Genomic DNA, 8,341 nt, shown 5'->3' with positions numbered 1-8,341 from the left:
AGGATAACGAAGGAATGACTCGGTAAGAAGCATGCAGAAGAGGATGAAGGCTCTAAGCCGAAACATCCTGGACAATCCCAGACATCCTCTACATAGCACAATGTCGGCACAGAGGAGCACACGGAGTAACAGGCTCCTTTCACTGCGCTGCAGGACTGAGCGCTTTAAGAAATCATTTGTCCCTTCAGCCATCAGGCTGTTTAACAAATCTGCCTGATATAAACTGGTATTTTATTTTATGAATCTGTTATTTTTTTTTTATTGATATTTATTGGTATTTATTGTGTGTGTTTGTTGTATTCTGTTCTGCTGCCGAACACCTGAATTTCTCCCTTGGGAGATTAATAAAGTTCTATCTATCTATCTATCTATCTATCTATCTATATCAAGGTTCTGGAGTGGCCTAAATCTTTGGAGGGAGCGCAAACTAGGGGTGGCCGTGGTGCAGCGGTAGGGCGATCGACTCCTGATCAGAAGTGAGCTGGTTCGACTCCCGCCTTGCCTGCCCATGTGTCGAAGTGTTCTTGAGCAAGACTCTGAACCCCAAATTGCCTCTGGTGGGAGGTTGGCGCCAGTGTTCGGCAGCGGAGCCACCACCAGTGTATGAATGTGTGTGTGAATGGGTGAATGGGTCTGTGACTGTGAAGCGCTTTGGGCCCTCGAAGGAGGGTAGAAAGCGCTATACAAGTATACGCCATTTACCATTTACCAAACTGTTTCTCAGCGACAGCCCAGAAACCTGACTGATCTAGAGAAGATCTGTTTGGAGGAGGGGGCCAAAATCCCTCCTGCAGTGTGTGCAAAACTACAGGAAATGTTGGACCTGTGCTATTGCAAACAAAATCCACTGTACCGAATATTAGATTGATTTTCTCAGGTGTTCTCATATGTACTTGCAGCAGTACCATACAAATAAATTATTTAAAAATCATACAATGTGATTTCCAGAATTTTTTAGATGTCTCTCAAAGTGAGTGGACATGCACCTAAGATGGAAATTTCCATGATTTCTAAGTGTGAGAACTTGCAAAATGAAAGGGTGTTTAAATACTTATTTGCTGTATACCAATACAAATACTGTATATATTAGTATATTCAGCTTAGTATTGACATTTTTCTTTTAGACAGAGTGGGTGTGCTGTACATTTTAGCAATTTAATTTATACCATGTGAATGTGATAAATGGATATTTTAGTTCTTATGAATAGAATCCATTTACATTTACAGAATCCATTTATTTCCTGGAATGTCAATAGCCAGAATAATTTGGTTAAAATAAATGCTTTAACAGACTTGGGGGAGGGGGGGGCAAATGTTGACATATTCATTCAAGAAAGCAGGTCAACCATTCAGATAACCTCCTCCTGAGAAGTGGATGGGTGGGGCAGATGTTTCCTTCATCTTTCCAATAGAAAGGCTGGAGGGGTTGCAAAAATGCTTTCACCACGTCTTCTGTTAGATATATTAGTTATAACGACTCATTGTAAGAATTTATCCTCAGGTATTTTGGTTATCAATGAGGTTTAGGTCAGGAGAGGATGAGGGGCGGCACCATCAATTTGATCTCCTTTTATGACCATAAGCATCCATGGATGCAGTGGTATTCCTTGTTGGATGATTTTGTTACGGAAAGCGAGATTCTTCTTATACCACGGAAGAAAGTCAACAAGAAAAGGGGAAAAGGAGACCTCATGGATGTCTGTGCCCACTGCCCAGACATATATTGTACTTGTGAGTGTTGTTTAGGGGAGGCTGAATAGAAAGTTGATGTATGACTGCAAGTCTCTGCAGCAGAGGTCCTCATAACTGGTCCTTGAGAGACAGCACCCTGCATGTTTCCCAGCTCTTCCTGCACTGCTAATTAACTGGATGGGTTGTGTTAAATTAGAATGTGGAGATTTGAGCTAATCAGCAGCGAGGCCCCCCACACCTTGATGTTAGAACGCCATAGACAGAGCTTCAAACGTGCTGGCTGATCTGTAATGGTGTTTTGACAGCTGCTTTCTCAATTCACTGCAATTGTCTGGAAGAAAGCGTCTTCATTGTGCGTTAACCTTTGAGTTTTCTTAAACAGCATATTACTGAAATCACTAAAGAGTACAATAATTATGCTTAAGTTTGTGAAGAGTTTCATACCCAGCTTAAAAAAAAAACAAAAAACACCTTTTGAAGGCAAGAGATACCATATTGCTCAAGTGTCGAGTTTTAGCCAACAAACAGTCCCATACAATTAAAATTCATTTAATTACAAAGCCTGATTACCAAAAGAAAATAACTTTTGTAAACTGAAGAACGGTCTGGTTGCTGGCGGCGTCGGACGCCATGCTAGTCCTGATATTCTCAAGTGATGAATCAGCTTCTACCTCATTGGATTCCAGGTGTACTAAAATAAAACAAGGTCATTTCCTTCAAGTAGTCATTCAGTTTTAAACAGTAAAGTAATCTGGATTATATACTCTTATTGAAATATTTTCTCCTTACTTTCATTGACTTTTTTCAAAGGCTGCCACTTAAAGAAGAGATTTCTGAGGAGGGATTGTGAAAAAACAGAATTGTTATGAGCTTCTGTAGCACAGAGCAAATGTCAAAAGTGTGCTAATGGAATTTCTTGTCAGTTCACAACATCTATTTGGTTTTATGTTTACATGAAAAATGAACCAAGTCCAAGTAGATCAAACAAGAGTTATTAATCTCAAAATCCTATCTGTGTGAAAATGTCAAAAATATTATTCAAAACTTGGTGTAAATAGCTCACTTTGGACTTGCTGACAAATCAAACAAGTCCAGTCAGAAGAAAATTAAGTCGTTTGACATCAATGTGAACTTCTAATTGAATCTTGGTGCACATTTTTTAAGTCAAAAAATGTTTGTGGTTCTACTGCACGCGACTGCTTTCCACAACAAAAGTTTTAGTGGAGAAGATGTCAAACATGTCAACTTTGTTGCATTTGGATCCAGACTTTCCCTTTTATAAAGCAGCTGCTATGACCATCTCTAAACTATATTTGAATAACTAACTTTAATTTGGAAATAGTGATTCAACTTATTAGAGAAATGTAACAATGTTTAATTTCACAAGGGAAAGATATCCAATACTTCAACAGAAATGACTCAATTCCGTCTAAGTTTGACAAAATAAAAGATTTTTAAGTCAACTTTTGTTTGATGTTGCTGCTTCTCTTGTCCAGTAGGAGGCAGTGTATGAGTAACAAGAAACAATGATTTTCACTGTGAACAGAAGACAAAGTTTCTGATGTCAAACACTGTTGGAGTGTGTGTTACCAGATAATTCTAAAGAAAAGAACAGAGTTTATCAAAAGACTGGGTCTCTATGTGTCACTCAGGCTGTGCTTCAGCGTCTACTCTCAGGTGCGATCCCACAACTGAGCGGCACGCGGGCTTTGACCTGCTGTTTCCGACCTGGGCCGATTGACCCCTCCTTAGACGACCTGGTTGTCCCGGGCTCCCCCAGAAACACCATATCGATGCCGAACTGAGTGCGGACTCCCAATCAGCATAGTCCACTGCAGCTCAGAGCTCCTGAGCTCCAACGATCCTCCAGCCTCAGCCTCCATGACACTTGGATTACAGGCGCGCGCCACCACACCCGGCGGGAAACTCCACCTCAAATCAGCTCTTTGATCAATATGGTCTGTCACATATGAGAAAAGCTTCTAGAAATACACTATTAGTGTTAATCATAATAGTAAAATAAGAATAATTATGTAGGAAAAAATACATTTTTCTCGACTTTTCTTTCTTTTTCTCTTCTTCTTTTCTTTCTTTTTTTAACTTTTCTTTCCTTTTCTTTCTTTCTTTACTTTTCATTTTTCCACTTTGCTTTTGAAGTTTATTGAAAGAAATAATAAATAGCAATAAAAAGCAAAGAATAATAAAAAAAACTTGAAAGGCAGTAACATATCCTCAAAAAGAAAACATATAACAATCATTTCATCAAAATAAAAGTCCTGCTGTTTAACAATTAAAATGACAAAATGCAAATTTTAATAGAATAGAATAGAATAGTCTTTATTTGTCATAGTACTTGTACAATGAAATTTAAAGCAATCCCCATTCATTGGTGGAGAAGCAATAACAATAAAATATAGAAGAGAAGTATAAGAGTATAAAAGTATGAAACAAAGTCCTAGTGCTGGATTTAAAAGATATTCCTATTAAAATACATAAATATAAATACTAAAATACTAAAAGATAAAACAACAAAACCAAGCACACATCTCCCATTCTGCATACATCATACATATTAATGCACAGAAACCTTTAAGTTGAATTTAAAGAGACTATTGTTCTCGGATAAAAACTGTTTTTGAACCGATTGGTTCTGCACTTCATTGTCCCGTATCTTTTCCCAGAAGGCAGCAGTTCAAACAGTTCCTGTCCTGGGTGTGATGTATCCTTGATGATATTTTTAGCTTTTTTGTTGCAGCGTTCTACTACTTTTAGCTTATGCTTCACTGTTGATATAAAAAGTGAAATGAAATGAAATGAAATTGGATTCTCCAACTAGCTTCTCAGCTGCAGCAGAGTAACATATGTTGAGGTAACAGGCTCTGCAGTGATTAGGATCCAGACTTTACTGTTCATAAAGCAGCTGCTTTTACCTGCTCTAAACCATATTTGAATAACTAACTTTTAGTTATTCAGCCCGTTAGAGAAGTGTAATATTGTTATTATTCTCAAGGGGAAAGATATCCAATGATTCAACAGACATGACTCAATTCTGTCTAAATTTGAGAACAACAACAAAAAAAGATTTTTAAAAGTCAACTTTGTTTGATGTTGCTGCTTCTCTTGTCCAGTAGGAGGCAGTGTAAGAGTAACAAGAAACAATGTTTTTCACTGTGAACAGAAGACAAAAACATTCAGGAACATGTCAAACACTGTTGGAGTGTGTGTTACCAGATAATTCTAAAGAAAAGAGCAGAGTTTATCAAAAGACTGGGTCTCTATGTGTTACTCAGGCTGTGCTTCAGCGTCTACTCTCAGGTGCGATCCCACAACTGAGTGGCACGCGGGCTTTGACCTGCTCCGTTTCCGACCTGGGCCGATTCACCCCTCCTTAGACGACCTGGTTGTCCCGGGCTCCCCCAGAAACACCATATCGATGCCGAACTGAGTGCAGACTCCCGATCAGCATAGTCCACTGCAGCTCAGAGCTCCTGAGCTCCAACGATCCTCCAGCCTCAGCCTCCATGACACTTGGATTACAGGCACACGCCACCACACCCGGCAGGAAACTCTACCACAAATCAGCTCTTTGAGCAACATGGTCTGTCACATGTAAGGAAAGCTTCTTGAAATAAATTCCAAGTGTTTCTATTGTTAAGCAGCCTTTGTGTTGGTACTCCAGCAAGGTCTCACGGGTTTGCCTGTTTTGACCGTTGCTTGCTGATACAGAGGACGTACGAGGACTTGCAAAAAGCTTCACTAACTGTCCGGAATAGAAGAAGGATGGTGAAGGATCTCATGTTTTTTTTTTCAAAGTAGTGATTGGCCGGTCATTTTCCTGCACACGGTAAGGTTGCATGCGTGGTATTATGCACCTGGTCTTTGCCTTTTCAAGGTGCAAGAAGGTATAAAGGATTTGTTTGATAAAAATTATTGCATTTTATTGTTATCATTGACTTGTATGACAACAAGGAGGGAGAAGCAGATCGGTACATGTTGGCAAAACAGAAAATATGAGTGTAATTAGAATAGAACAGAATAAAATAAAACTTTAGTGATCCCACAAAAGAGAAATTACCTTCTGACCATAGTTCTATTAAAAACAGCTGATAGATAATAAATACGGCACTTAAAAATAATATTTGCTGTCTAGTGTCTACAAGGCATCATAAGAGAATAACAAAACAAACGCACACACAAAAGTTGTGAACGACTGGTTCAGGGAGAATGAGACATCATTTTCACACATGGATTGTCCACCACAGAGTCCAGACCTTAACCCCACTGAGAATCTTTGGGATGTGCTGGAGAAGGCTTAGCGCAGTGGTCAGACTCTACCATCATCAATGCAAGATCTTGGTGAAAAATGAATGCACTGGATGGAAATAAATCTTGTGACATTGCAGAAGCTTATCAAAACAATGCCACAGCGAATGTGTGCCGTAATCAAAGCTAAAGGCGGTCCAACCAAAGATTAGAGTGTATGACCCTTTTTTTTGGCCAGGCAGTGTACCTGCTTCGTTGATAATAAAGTTCATATTTACATATCTGTGGCTCTAATAGATTCACAGTCTGCTGTTCAGATTGCAGGCTCTTTCTGTTCATGCATGATGGGATGAGGATGAACAGAATCAAGATCACCAATTTACTGTAGAACTGTGGGACTTTATTTCCAGATATGGAAAGAGAAAATGCTGATATTTTGTTCAGTATGTGAGGACAGGTTAAGAGAAAATGTTCTGGGACATCTGAAGATGCTTTTTAGCTTTGTGTTCTGTTGGGAAGATGTCCACCTGAAGATCATCTTGGCTTGGTCTGCACATTTAGTTTCTATAGAAATAATTATCACTGATGAGGAACAAATAGAAAAAAACAAAAAACAGATTTTACTTGTTGAACTTTGTTTATTTTACTAGTGATCATGCAAAAAATCCCTTAATGAGGTCTGATGGTCGGATTTGATTTTTTATTTGATTTGTTTATTCGTTCCATTCATGTAGAGAGCATTACATTAACATATTCAGTACACAATATAAGTCCACATATATTCATGACAGGAAAGGAACAGTGAGAAGAATGCAATTCTTATTTCATCTCTGCTCCTATATCACATCTTAAAAAGAAATGACAAAAGAAACAATCCTTGATGGCTTTTAGCGCCTGTCTCCACACACTGACTGAACATTACATATTCCTCAAGTTTTTTTTCTTTGTAAATATTTTTAAATAATATTTTATTAGTACAACTTTTCTATATTTCCTGTTGAACATTCCAAACTTTAGCTAACAAAATTAAATCCAATTATTTGAATTGCTCGACTAACTTTTTCTGCTGTAAATGTAAAGGTGTTAAATGAGTTTTATATGTATTACCCCAAACTTCAACAGAGTAATTGAAATAAGGGAGTACAATTGAACAATATAACATTCTTAGCACATTACAGGATAAATACTACATAACAAATACAAAAACAAATACAATTTTAGCCACTTTAATATATGAAATATGCCGCTTCCAAGGCAATTTTTTGTTCAAAATTAACCTAAAAAATCTATACTCGGAAATGTTTTTTAACTGTTACTCCATCAATCAAAAGTTTTACTTCCTCCTTTTTTTATTAGCAAAAACCATGAACTTTGCCTTTTCTAAATTCAGTGAAAGTTTATTATTATTAAACCAATATTTAAGTTTGATCATTTCAATTTCAATATCTTGTATTAAATGGTTTACCTTTTTTCCTGAACAAAAAAAAAATGTTGTATCATCAGCAAATAGTTTCAATAAATTTCATACTTCACAAATGTAATTTATATATATATAAGAAAAAAAAGGAATGGGACCCAGTACTGATCCTTGTGGTATACCACACTCAATATTCATGCATTTTGAGGAATGACTGGAAAACTGTACATGTAGTTGCTTTTTATGCAAATTTGACCAGTTAAGAATCACTCCTCTGACCCAAATAGATTCATAAATATTATTACATGCTTGTTGCATTTTTAACAGTTATATTTTTATATACATTTTAAAATATTTATTACAAAATAAACAAAGTTTAAACTTGACTTTTAGATTAAAGCAGATGTTTACAAACACAACAAAAAATATATTTTTCAGAGAAAAGGTTCATCATCTCAGCTTTACAGAGCAGAAGAAACTAGAGAGACAATTGTTTTTCAATAGCCATCATTGAAGTCTTTAGCTTCTTCAGCTTGTTGACAGCTTAAATTCTTGAGGTTTGAGCTGAGGAACGTTTCCTCCTGTTGAGCAGAGATAGTCAACATAAAATTATAATTAGATACCAGCAGGGGCAATGATATTATATATTAGTAATCAGAGGTATGCTCACCTAATCCACAGGAAAACTGCAGCAAGACAGATAGAAACTAAGACTACTGCTGAAACTCTTCCAACAACAGCGGCCCATGATGTTGGGTTGATGCTTTTAACAGTGAGAGTCTTCACTGATGACATGAAGATTTCTTTTGTTTTAACAACACATGAGTAGTTTCCTGCATCCTGACTGGCGACTGCATCTATGACCAGGTGTTTGTTTTCCACCTTCAGAGGTTGATGGTTCAAATCCCAGTGAAAGTTTGAGTTGGGAGTCAGAGGACAGCTGGTGCTGCATGTTAATGTGACTTTCTG

The sequence above is a fragment of the Oryzias melastigma genome, linkage group LG1, assembly GCF_002922805.2.
Source record: "Oryzias melastigma strain HK-1 linkage group LG1, ASM292280v2, whole genome shotgun sequence".
NCBI lineage: Eukaryota > Metazoa > Chordata > Actinopteri > Beloniformes > Adrianichthyidae > Oryzias > Oryzias melastigma.
The sequence above is the reverse complement of the archived record's forward strand: the minus strand, read 5'-3'. Positions refer to the sequence as shown.